The sequence below is a fragment of the Pteropus alecto genome, unplaced genomic scaffold, assembly GCF_000325575.1.
Source record: "Pteropus alecto unplaced genomic scaffold, ASM32557v1 scaffold67, whole genome shotgun sequence".
NCBI lineage: Eukaryota > Metazoa > Chordata > Mammalia > Chiroptera > Pteropodidae > Pteropus > Pteropus alecto.
Window position 1 is genome coordinate 4,871,014 of NW_006441061.1, and position 13,429 is coordinate 4,884,442.

General features: G+C 47.6%; 1 long non-coding RNA gene across 1 annotated transcript; it reads right to left on the bottom strand.

The window, feature by feature from the left end:
• Window positions 1-8,141: 8,141 nt before the first annotated feature.
• On the bottom strand, window positions 8,142-13,406 carry LOC112484792. Its single transcript, XR_003048229.1, has 2 exons — window positions 11,482-13,406; window positions 8,142-9,580 (listed from the first exon to the last, which is right to left on the bottom strand). It is a non-coding gene; the product is annotated as an uncharacterized LOC112484792 (long non-coding RNA).
• Window positions 13,407-13,429: the final 23 nt, after the last annotated feature.

Here is a 13,429-nt window from a genome sequence, read left to right on the forward strand (position 1 = left end):
GACCTCGTCCTCTGCCCAGGCCCTGGGGCTCTTCAGCCTCCGAAGAGATCCGGAGAGGAACTTTCTCCTTGTAGTGTGGCAGAAGCCACAGAGAGAACAAGGCCAAGAGAGTGTTAGGTATGGACTGAGGAGACCTCAGAGAGAGAGACTGCACCCCTTTCCTGCTCCCACCTGCCTTGTCTTCATCGAACTCCTATCCACCCTTCAAAGCCCGGCTCATACAGCCTCTCCTCCAGGCAGCCCTACCTGGTCCCAGCGATGCTAACAACCAAGGATACAGACACCGTCTCTGGCCGCCCTGTCCCCAACAGGAGTCTAGCGAGGCTGTTAACGAAATAACCATCACAAACCGTGAGGACAAATGGACACCATGCTACAAAGCAGGGAGCTGGAAACCAGGCCCCAGAAGAGCAGGAGTCCCCGCGACGCTAACGCCCTCTTCCTCAGAACTACTTGGTGCCTGGAGCAAAGCAGGTGCTCAATAAACCTGTCTGATTTCATAGACGGTTAATTTGGGGGCATAAGAATGAAGTCTCCGAGACGGAGAGATCCCTGGGGAAGCCAGCTTTGTAGAGCAGAGGGAGGAAGGGGCGGGGCCTGGGTCCGCGCCCCGACTCCTCCTCCCTTTCAAAGCTCTCTGGTTTATTACCTGACTTAACGTGACATCCACCGCGAAGCCAGGGAGGGAAGGCAGTACTTTTTGGGGAATAAATAAATGAGTGAGTCGGGATTTTGTTTTTTTTTTAAACCAACCAACCAAACAAAAACACTACAAACCTGTGGATTTCTATGTAAAATGGCATCTAGAAACCCCTTGATACGATCACTCTTATTTTTTCCACTAAATGCCCATGAAGACAGAGAGAAAGACGAAACCTCACTCAGCGTGGGAAACAGCTGCCATCTTCATGCCAGCATCTGGGAGAAGCCACGCTGATGACAACGGTGGGGGACAGCGTGGGAGAGAAACCTCAGGACGCAGAGACCAGGGACGAAGGAAGGAAAGGTGCTCAGAACCTCCTTCATCCTTTGCCCCCACTCAGAGACCCGGGATCCGCACCAGTCTGAAGACTGGACAGTGTTCCCTCTCCCACAGAGGCTAGTCTGCGAGGTGACTTGAATAATGTCCCCTGGTCGGTCATTCAGAGAAAGTGGGCAGCACAGGGGGCTTTCTGGGTGCATGGTATTCTGGGGAGCGAACATGATGCGTGTAGGGGTCGCGGAGGGAGAGCACCAGTAACAGTACATTCTGAGACTTTTGCTTGTTTCATCCATTTGGAATATTCTAGAACCAGCAAGTGGGGCAGGAGTGAACGCTGCCTTCGCTCTGCTGAGCTGCCGTTGGCAGAAGCCTGCTGGAACAAAGCCCCCTTGATTCTGCTGCCCAGATCAAACGGTGAGGCTGGGACGTAGCTATCGAACGAGTCATAAAAGAACAGGACCAAAGGCGGTCTACACACCCCCTCTATTTATAATCGGGGAGCGTGGGTTGCTATTCCTGTGTTTGAGGGACAATACAGAGGGAAAAGCATCAGCAGTAACAACAACGACGACAAAAACTGGAAAAATACAATAGAACATGGAAAAGAAGTTGGCTTGCTGAAATACTGAAGCGCGGGCTGTTGATAGCAATTTTCTGAAGGAACCAGAAGAAGATGTCAGGAAACTAAGCGGAGACTTTAATGGCCAAACGGGAGCAACAGGGCACAGGGCAGCCCCGACAGATGGAAAGGCAGCGTTAAGGATGTGAAAAGGGACACGGATGGTATAGTGGGCTGAAATATGGTCTCCAAAAAGATATGCCCAAGTCCCAACTGTCGGTTCCAGTGAATGCGGCCTAGTTTGGGAAAAGGGTCTTTGCAGATATCATTAAGAATCTTAAGATGAGATCATTCTGGGTTAACCGAGTGTGCCCTAAGTCCAATGATAAGGGTCCGTATAAGAAGCGGCAGAGGCACACACGACAGGAGACACCGGAAGGAGGCCCTGTGAAGATGGAGGCAGAGACTGGAGGGATGCTGCTACAAGCCAAGAAGGCCAAGGACAGCAGCCACCAGAAGCCAGGAGAGAGAGGGGCGTGGAGCAGATGCACTCTCAGAGCCACCAGAAGGACCAACCTAGCCAACACCTGGATTTCAGACTTCTCGCCTCCAGATTTCTAAGAGAATACATTTCTGCTGCTTTAAGCCCCTCCGGTTGTGGTAATTTGTACAGCAGCCCTAGGAAATTAAGACAGGGTGAGGAAGGGTGGCAAGGAAAGAAACATAGTAGCAGAATTGGAATCCACGCTGGAGGCAGCAGAAAGCAGAAAGGGTAATGCAGAAACTACAGTTAGCGATGAGGGAGGCCAACCTTGAGACACTTTCTAAAAGGCGGGACAGAAACCAAGAGATGAAAACAGAGCGTGAGAAAATGATGGCGATCAGGACGCAACAAATGCATATTGAGATTCTTGGAGAAAAGGTCAGAATAAGAGATAACTCGGAATATAATGAATGAAAACTCGCTCGTGTCTACAAGGGAAACGAAAAGATCCAAATATATAGATTGGGAAGGTACGGTGCATTCTGGGGAAAACGAACAGAGACTTCTACAGAGACTTGTTCTGGAAAACAGCGTGAAATATCCAAATAATGACAACAGTCTGTGCCTCCAGGAAGAAAAGCAACTTTCTTGTAAAAGAACAAACCCAGGTTGGTTTCGATTGTGTCGTACGGGGTGCTAAGTGATAAGGGACACATATTTACGGTTCTGGGGAAAGACTGAGGCATTTATTAGTGGAAGGTATGCTCCGATCAGCTGGGTGTTCAAGCATGATACCCGCAGGGCTTAGAAAGCCGGGGTATTAGCCCTCGAACCAGTTAAAAAGACAGCGAGCCTAAAGAATTAGTGTAAATATCATGTCCAGACTGAATACGCATGTTAAAAATTACTCTTAAATGACAAATCACATAACAGAAAAACAATGATCTAACTGTGTGACCTAAAGTTTTAAGTCACAGCAACATGGATCGAAAGGCAGATGGGACCCGAAAGGCAGAAGGGGCTCAGGAAGCCTTGTTTCTGCATCTACTCAGACGATCAGGCAGCTACTTATGAGACTTTTTCATTGTTAAGGTAACTTCTAGTGCAGTTAGAAATGAAATATCTACTAACCAAAGTCTGGAGAAGACGAAAGCGAAAATTCAGAGTCTGTAAGACAAAAGGAAGCAGCTATGAAGATAAACAGAAGACTGAGCCCAGCTTTCTCATGGAAATGAGGTGTCCTTCGGGTCAATGTTAATAATGAATGTAAATGTATGATGTTTTCTTAGTAAAATACCAAAGACTCTCAGATGGGATAAAACGAAAACTAAGATGGAACTCCAACTCCGTGACGCTCACTAGAAATAAATTTACAACCCAGTTACGCGAAAAGGTGAAAAATAAAAGATTGGCCAAAGTTACACGAGGCAATTCATGTCAAATGAAAGGAGAGGTAATAATACTTAGAGAAAGAACCACAGGCAAAAATTATGAGATGGGGCAGAAGGTCATTTTTATTGATAAAGAGGACAAGTCTGATAAAGATTTGATGGTCACGATCTTTTATGTCCTACACAGCATTAGACCCAATCAGGGGAAGTGACAACTTAGACAGACATAGAAGGACAAAAACAAAACAAAACAAACAAAAAAAACACTGAAAGAGACTTAACCACTTCTGTCTTTGACATATTTAAATAGTGCGCTCCCCATGTGAGTGTAGGATCAGAATCATATCATTAATAAGGTTGATTTAATAATTGAACTTTGTTCCCCACAAATAAAAGATTCTCGTTTCTTTGCCAGAGCCCATCAAACATTTATGAAAATTGATCATATACTAGGCCATAAAGAAAAATTCAATATAATCCCCAAAGCAGATATAGTGAAAGCCTCATTCTTCGATCACAGTGCAATTAAGCTAGAAATTATAAAAGTTTAAATGAAAAAGCCGACCATTTGAAAAGTAAAAACCACTTGGTAAAAAGCTCTAAGTAAAACCTATATGACAAACTATTTAAAAAAAAAATAACGCTGCAAATATCACACATCTAAACATATGGGAAGGTGGTTAAAATGTTACAAGGAGGAAAATTCGTAGCTCATGTGTGAGTTTCTTAAATAAGAAGGGTTGGAAGTCAATGAAGACAAAAAACAGAATTTAATAAATTAGAGAAGAGAAAACAATAGAAATAGAAGATAAATGTATGACTTCGTGTTTTGGAAAGTCTAATAAATTAGGTAAACTTCTAGCAGATCCAAAGATAATAAATAGAGAGAAATGAATACACAAAAATAGGAATAAAATTTTTTAAATTAAATTATATTAAGTAAAGCCTTATGATAATAAATTTGAAAATATGAATAAACAGATATTTTTATAGGAAAACACATATAACCAAAACCAATTCAACAAGTAGAAGAAAACCAAAAAACCTATTACTATAGAGTAAATTGAAAAGGTAGGGGGAGAGATAGCACCTAGAGAAGCGTTTGGTCCTGATACTTTTACTGGCAAATATTCAAATATTTTCAAATATTCTGTTTCAGGACACAGGAAAGATGGAAAACTTCCCCAACTATCTTAAGAATGTAGCATAACCCAAAAACAAAGAGTTGGCAGGTAGCACAAGACTACACACCTGTCTTGCTTAGAAATGTGATAAAAATCCTAAATAAAGCACAGGCAAATTATTCTGGTTGAGACTCTTTGAGCCACAAGAAACAGAAATCTACTCGAAAGAGCTCAGGAAAGGGAGGAGATTCCTCGTAAGGATTCAGAGACCTCAAGGAATGAAGGAGGGAAACACATAGCCTGGCTCTGATGGAGAGAGAGGCCATCGGGGCCCATAAATCCCTTCTTCCCTGTTCTCATCAGACAGCTAAGGCCCAAGGACTTTTTGAGTTAACTTTTAAGGTCTTCCAGGGTCCCAAGTCTAAAATGAATAACAGAAGGATATTTCCTTAATATGGTTATGGTGACATCTGCAATGCCTGCCAATCTTTCCAGATCTCTTTCCAGGCATGTGACATAACTTCAACTCAAGTCAAAGTAAAGTCTGCCATTTCTAGTAGAAGCACTTCATGGCTCTAAACTCTTCAATTCTATTTCTCTTGCCTCAATAAGCATGGGAGCGTTTGGTGACGTGGAGGTGCCATGCTGGGCCAATCACAACTGTAATTGAGAGAGAGTTGCTGGACCCATAGCTGAATTCATGTGAATAAGAAATAAACCTCTCTCAAGCCAAGAGATTGTGACTTTTTTTTTTTGTTACTGCAGCATAATCTAGCTTATTCTGACTAATTCAATGACAAAGAATATTTATGTCAAGCCAGTGCCAACATCATATTTAATGTGACATACTGAAAGTTTTCTCAGCAATGTCTAGATTAAGGCAAAGATGCTTAGTATGCCTCTCTCTATAATTTTACATGGTCTGAGAGTTCTAGGTCATGCAATAAGATGAGAAACATAAATTAAAGAACAACAACTAAAAAAGAGAGATATTATCTTTGTGTGTGGATAATATCATGGTTTAATTAAAAACCCAAGGGCAACAAATAAAAAACTATTAAATAATAGGAGAGGTCTGCAAAAATAAAAACACAAAAAATCAATCAAGCTTTTCTTCCCTCCTTCCTGTTCTTTTTGGTTTCTATTGGTCTGATTGTGGGTTCTTATTTCTCTTTTCCTCTATTGGTTTAAAAGTTATGTATTCCATTTCTGCCTATTAGAAGTTACCCTTAAATTTTGATCGTGCATAACTGACTTAATACAATGTAAATAAATATTCTCCAACCTCCTCCTAGACAGTAAAAGGTCATAGGGTGATCTAAGTCCCATCGTATCTTCCAATCACCATGTAGGATTGTCTAGTATCTTAGTCCATATCGTTTTGATCCTATACGTGTCATTATTATTATTGATTTTTATAGCCAACTCTCCCTTGGATTTTACTCATGTTTTAATATCTTTGGTCATTGTTCATTGCATCCTTGACACGGAGCTTGATTTCCTTCTTTCTTAGGCATCCCTATGTCAGTTTTTCCGCAAAGCTCTATGAGTAGTACAGCTTCTCAGACTTCTTCTGAAATGTCTTTATTTTGCTCTCGCTCTTGAAAGATGATTTAGCTGAAAGACAGCTGAGGTGGTCAGGCATTTTCTTTCATCATCCTGAGGATATTATGATTGCACTGCTTTTGGCCTTCGTTGCTGCCCGTGGGTTTTATTGTGGCATCGTGGTTAAGGTGTATGTTCTGAGGTCCTGGCCCTGCCATTAATCACTGTGTCGTTTCGTGCCCAGTTAGCTACTGCTCATGGTTCTGCTCTGTGGGCTGAGCTCAGCTGGGCAGTTCTTCTGCTGGTCTTGCCTAGGGTCACTCACGTGGCTGCTCTCACCTGGGGTTTAGCTGGGGTGGAGGGCTCAGGGATAGCCTCACTCAAAAGCCTGGCAGTTGGTGCTGGCTGTCAGGTGGGTCACCTTGGTTCCTTTCCACCGGAAGCCTACGGTGGGCTTCTTGACACGATGGTGGACATGATCTAAGATTGCAAAAGTGGAGGCTACAAGGCTTCTTAAGGCCTGGTTTTGAAAGCCACACAACAATGTCTCTGCTGTATTCCATTGGTCAAAGCAAGTGTCAAGGCCAATCCAGACTCAAGGTCAGGGAAATAGACTCAGCTCCTCCTTCGTGTCCTCTTGAAGGGAGAAGCAGCAAAATCATATCACAAAAGGGTACGATTATGCAAAGTGATTCTTTAGGCACCATTATTGTAACAAAAATTACTTAAGTAACACGAAAGAATAAAAATTATTCGAACTTTCTGTACCTTGATTTCCCCGTCTTTAAAATGCGGATAATAATAATACTAAGTGTTGTTTTGAATATTTTAGAATATTCTAAGACATTACCATGTTGAATATGATCTCTCCTCCACTCTCTTCATAATCTACCTCCTTCCAGGTCTTCTCTAAGACCTATGTTTGGACTTTTTCACTGAATTTTATTTGTTTCTACTTTCATTCTATTTCTTTCTCTTTGCAGGCTGCATTCTAGGTAACTTCCTCAGTTCTATCTTCCAGTTCATGAATATTTCTTCAGCTGTGTCTAATGTGATATTCAACCCACTCAATGAAATCTGAATTTCAATGACTGCGTTTTTCATTTTTGAGAAGATCTTCATTTTTCTACAAATCTGCTGCTTCTTTTTTCATGGTGTTTTAAAATTTTTACATGGTGTTTTTAAATTTTTTCTTATGGTTTCTTTTTTTTTATCTTTTAATAACTTAAAGTACATTTGTTTTACAGTCTCTTCTGGACTGTGCTATTAGCTTAGTTTCTTGGTGGTTGAATCCTCTTCCTGTGGTAGATCATTTCATCCTGTGAGGGCCTCCTCACTGACGACTTTGCCCTCTTGTTGGGTCCTCCGTTATGGAAAAGCTTCTGGTTCTTGTTTTCTCCTCCCAACCTCCGGCATCTGGGAGTTTCCTGTTCTTTTTTTTTAAGACTGAGTATTTTTGTTTTTCTTAAATTTTCTTGACATCCCTCAGCAGGATGGGGGCGGGGGTGGAGTGTCACCATTAGCTCGGTCTGCTAGGTTACTGGAGTCGAATTAAATAGATTATAAAGGAATCATTTAAAATCAGTAGGGAAAATATGGACTATTGATTCAATGATATTAAGACAACTGCTCGATTACTGGAAAGGAGGTAATTAGCCTTAAAATACACCGTAACTAAAATAAATTGCAGACGGAACAAACACTTAAGCATAAAAGTGAAACAGTAAGAGGCTAGATGAAAAATAATGTGAGCGGGAAAAGCCTGTTTAATTATTCAGCTGGTGGTAAATTCCTCTCGAGGCTTTGAGTACGAAAGAGTTGAAAAGTTATGTGTGTTAAAGAAATATGAAAAAAATCTAAAAAGCAAGTGTGCGATTAGGAAGATATTTACAAGATATCATAAAAGGTCAACATCCTTCATCTACAAAGAGCTCTCGCTCCTCGAGAAGATAATACCTAATAGGGAATTGGGCAAAGGACACGAATCGGTAAGAAAATAAGAAATACGAATGACTGCGAAGCATATGGAAATAAATTCCTCGAACAGAAAAAGAAATGCACATTAAAACGAGATGTCCTTTTTACCCGAATAACTTGGCTAAACATTTTTTTTAAAAGATGAGAGTATCCTGTGCGGCGAGGGAAAAGGGATTCTACATCGCCCTCCTTTCTCCGTAGGAATGTGTTGTAGGGTGAATCCTCAGAAGACAGAGCCATGTCCTAATTCTCAGAACCAGTGAATCCGACCTTATTTGGAAAGAGGGTCTCTGGCAATATAATTAAATTAAAAATCTTGAGCTGAGGAGGTCATCCTGGAGTACAGGATAGTATCCTTGTAAGAGACGCACAGGGCGGAAGACAGACAGAGAAGGAGACACGGTGACCACAGGGGCGGAGAACGGAGTGATGGCGTCAAGGATCGAGGAACGTGGGCAGCCAACGGAAGCTGGAAAACGCAGGAAGGATCCTAACCTGGCATCGTCGGGGGAGCACGGCCCTGCCGCACCCTGGTTTTGCATTTCTAGCCTCCAGGACTGTGAAAGAATATAATTCTGTTATTTGAAGCCACCAAGTTTGGGGTGCCGTGTTACGCAGCCCCGAGGAGACTCATGTCATCAGAACACTTCCAGAGGGCGGTCAGGCAGTATGTAGAAAACGTGAGCACCTTCTCTAGCACGCATGACTTTCCTCCCAGAAATTACTCAAAATGAATGGTTGAGCACTTGGCAGAGATTTCAAGGATGTTCATTGAAGCCTTCTTTCAGGGAAACGAAGGAAAAAACCTCCATGTTCAATAACCGAGGCTTGGCTAAATAATGCTGGTTTCCCGGGACAATGACAAAGACAGAGAATAGCGTCCCCGCAGTTGAAGGAATGCTTACGACGGGCTCCGCCTGGGATGAACGCGCTCTGCTTCTGTTCTGGGGTCATTCTCACCACGGGGCTGTAAGGCAGGCACCGGAGGATGGGCCGGCCCAGAGAGTGTGTGGGCCACCTGCCCGAGGTCACACAGCCAAGGGGCCAGGAGTCTGACCCCAAGCCCTGTGCCGTGCACGCCCCCCTCCCCCAACTCAGGTACAGTGATGTCGCACCAGGGAAGGACAGGAGGATGTTGGTGACAGACTGTTAGATGAATAAAGCAGTCGAGCTCGTCCTCATTTTGCAAAACTAAAAAGTGCATTCACCGCGCAGAGAAAACAGGCTGGAAGGATTTGCTATGCTCGCTGATGGCGAGGTTGCCTCTGGAACTGGATGCGGTGATTTTCCTCGTCTACGAGGAACGCGCTTTTGTAATCGTAATACAGAAACACCAAAACCACTTCACGGGCCTGTGCTGCCCACGCCCACGCGGAGTTTGCTCTGGGGGGTGGAGCCGGCCACCCCGCCCCCGCCACGCGCCTGACTCCCCTGCCCTTGCTCTCCTCCCAGCGCTGTCTGTACCTTCCCTGCGCCCGCTCTTCTGCGCATCGATTTTTCCATCCTTCAGAGAAGTGCCTGAGGCAAAGGAAAGAGCATCTTTGGATCAATGAGCAGAGCCCTATAGCCAGGGTCGGGGGGGGGGGTCCACGGGGCACTCTGCTTGTCGCTGCCCTGCCCTGGACTGAGGGGGAGGTCAGCTGTGGGGTGGGTGAGACTGGCTGGGCTGCCAAGTGGTCGCGCGCGCGTGCGTGCGTGTGTGTGTGTGTGTGTGTGTGTGTGGTCTGTGGTGTGGTAGAGGGTAGGTGTGGAATGGATGTGTATGTGTGGAACGGGGAGCGTGGGTGTGGTGTGAGGGCATACATGGGGGAGCCCGTGTGTGGGGTGAGATTGGGGACATAAGAGGTGCAGGGTGGGGGATGCTGTTGCCACATGCCGGGCACAAGGCTCCTCATCCTCCCCCATCTTGCCTGGAGGAATGGGGAGTGGCCCAAACCCCCTCTGTGAAGCAGTCTCCCATCACCTCACCTCACAGCTCTGTGAGGACACTGCTGGCACCCACCCACCCATCGCCCAGATAGGGGTACTGAGGGCTGTGTGTGAGCTGAAGGAGAAGGGGGAAGGGAGGGAGGGAAGGAAGAAGGAAGGATAACAGGAAGGAGGGAGAGAGGGGGAGAAGGGATGAGAGAGTAGGTGAAGGAGGAGGGGAAAACGGGGAGAAGAAAGAGGGAGAAGGGGGGAGGGGGCAGAGGAGAAGGGGAGACACAGGGCATCGCCTGTGGCCCCTCCCAAGCTCTCCCTTCCTTCCCCGACTGCAGACCAGAATCCTGTTTAAGGGACTAGGCATTCACTTATGCTGCAGGCTGGGAGGAGGGGCACAGAGAGGAGACCCCACCCTCGGGAACTCACAATGGGGAGGGGGAGTCAGTGGGTGGGCACTCCTGGGCCCGAGATCTGGCTGGCTGGGTCGGCAGACACCGCACCCATGACCTTCAGGCCTGTCTGAGCCTCTACTATCCATCACATTAGCCTCTTCCTTCCTGATCTGATTGTCATTTGACCAGACCTCGGTCCCCTCACTCGTGGAAACACACCTTCTCTGGGAAGGCCCCCCAGACCAGCTCTCCAGATCCCCACAGCTCCTCCAGGGCCTCAGTGACAAATGTCCTTAAAGATTTTAGTCCACTGTTTACTGTCTGTCTTCTCTCAGCCCAGGCTGTGAGCTCCCAGGAAGTCGAGCGGGGACTGCGGGTCCTCTTGGCTGCGTGTGCAGTGCCCACCCCCTGGCCGGGCACCAAAAAGGGCTCAACATATGTTTGTTGCATGAATGAATGAACCATGAGAACTGCTAAGGAGAGGAATGTGCGGATGATGTGTTTTGAAGTTCTTTGAGCATTACTGTATTTGTGTCCGTGTGCACGTGCACTGAGGTGTACTTATGTGTGCACACGTGTGCGCACAGGTGCGTGTGGCGCATTCATGCGCATGTGTGCACAAATGCATGAGTACATGGTGGTGTGTATGTCTGCGCAATGCATACAGTGCTTACGTGTGTGCATGGACTTGGGCGCTGCATGCGTGCATGCATTTTTATATGCCAGTGTGTACATGTGTGTATTAACCTGTGTACATGCACGTGTGTGCACACCTGTGCCAGCCATGCACACTACTTCTTGCACAAGGTTGGAGGACTCGATGTATCTTTCTCTCACATTTGCTCTTTCTCCTTGACCTGCCCACAAGCTACCTTTTCGCTTTTTTGCATCCTTCGAGTCTGGCCCCACCCTCCTGGCTTCGCCAGCAGGACATTTCTCTGAGCTCGAATCCTACTCTGAGCACATCAAGCATGCACTCTAAGCTGGATGCCTTTGCCTAGCTTGGTCTTCTCATCTGTGGAATGGGCACTGAGTTCGTAGCCACACATAAACGGCCGGGCCCCGCACCTGGCATATAGCAAGTGAGCAAAAAATATTACCCACCACGATGCTTCCAACAGTGAGGATGGTGATGACGCTCCTCCGGCAGCAGCAAACCAGGGAGATCCAGAGGACACACCACAGGGTTTAGGAGTCACTGGGAAAGCGAGCGGAAGCAGCGCCCTGCTTGCGGGGGGATGGCTGTAACCCTCCCTCCTGGTCGTGGGGCTCCTAGAAAATGCTGTGGCCGAAGGAGTCAGGGGGACAGAGATGTTGAGCCCACTCCTCACCCTGGAGCTTCTTCTCTGGCCCACTGTGGTCAGGGCATGGATTCTCCCACCACCCACAACAGCTGTCGCTGCCCTCTCCACACCCATCACACAGGAGGCACTCGCCTGAGATCCAGCCCAAACTCCTCTCCAAAGGCTGCAGGCCCGCCCCACACCCTTTGCTCCAGCCCCTCAGGCTGCGTCTCTGCTCCTCTCTCACACCAGGTATGTTCCTGCCCCAGGGCCTTTGCACAGGCCATTCCTGCGGCCTGGCCAGTACTCTGTCCCCTGCTCAGAGAGGCCCTTGTTAATCGTCCTCTCTCAGTAGCCCCCAGTCACTCACAATCATACCACTTAGCAACAGCTCAAATTACGCTCACATTTTTGTCTACTAAACTCTTGTCTTTCTCACCATAATGGAAGGCAGGGGACACTGAAGAGTCCTCACAGTCCCGTCGGCTTATTACTGACTGGGTGCCCGGGCCCAGCCCCAACTCCAGCCAGCTGGGTGACCTCGGTCCACTTCTCAGGTCCCCAGTTTCTCCATCTTTAGAGTGAAGGGCGGCCCAAGGCTCTGAGGGAACCTCACCTTTATTTTAACGGCATCTCCAGCTTTCTACCGAGTCCGGGGCCTCCGGGATCTGCAGCCTCCTGAGCCTGCCCAGCTGACCCACACCCCCGCCTGTACGGGGAGCTCCTTCTCGGTCCCCATGTCACCTTCTCTGGCTTGCCTCCCTGGCCCAGGCTTCTTCCCTAGCTCTGGCCCCACCATATTTTAATCATCCACCCCTCTGTCTCCCGTCTGGCCGTGAGCTCTGAGGGCGCTGGGATCAGGTGTTTCTCTCTGCAGGTGGGGGTCACCCTGTGGGACAGAGTCGGGGACCTCCCCAGCTAAAACAAAGTCTGAGATGCGTCTCGCAACTCTCCCACCAGTTTGCTCACCCCGGGAAGAAGCCACGCCCTTCTCTGTCCCAAGACCCTTTCGTGCTGTTTGCCGCCCACCAAGAGCACCAGCCAACCCTTGCAGTACTAGTTCATAGCTTCTCCCTGGGATCCGTCCGGAAACCCTCACTTGAGTGCCCCAGCATCAAGTGCTTTTTTTTGTTTGTTAAGATGGGGCTTGGTTTCTGTGTTTACTTCAGCTGTGAGGGTCCCTGGGGTGCCTCCAAAGAGGGGGGCTGCTGAACACTAACTATGTGGGCAACCAGCTTCCCCGTCTTTACGCTTCCCACCCAAGCCCCAGGGGTTGAAAACAATCCACACCCGCCTGAAACCTGACTATGCTGCTGCCGAGCTGGAAAAGCTGGTTCTGGAAAGGAAAGGATTGGGGGAGGGGTCTTCCGAGGGCCCAGCGCCGCTGCCCCAGAGCTGTTCTCATCAGCCAAGTAGCCCTTGGCCTCCCAAGGCTGTCACTTGGAAGTTCCTTCTCTTGGAGCCGAGTTCTTGCTAAGGCCACTTGAGCAAGGACCACTGCAGGGTTGGCGCTGCTCCTGGGAGCCGCTGGGAAGGGAGGGCTCGTGCAGTCCGGTGGGAGGGAAAAGGAGGGACGGGGGCAAAAGTTCTCACGCGCCCAGGGCCCTTAGGGCGCTAGATTAAAGCCCAGGCCCAGCTGCACGACCTGGCCAGGCGCCAGGGCCCCGGAGTTCGGCCTGGTAGGCGTCCAGAGCGCCCGCCGGGCCTGGAGAGGCGAAGGCGGGCAAAAACCAGGGAAGCGGGCCGTCCTGTCGCTGAAGGGCGTGGAG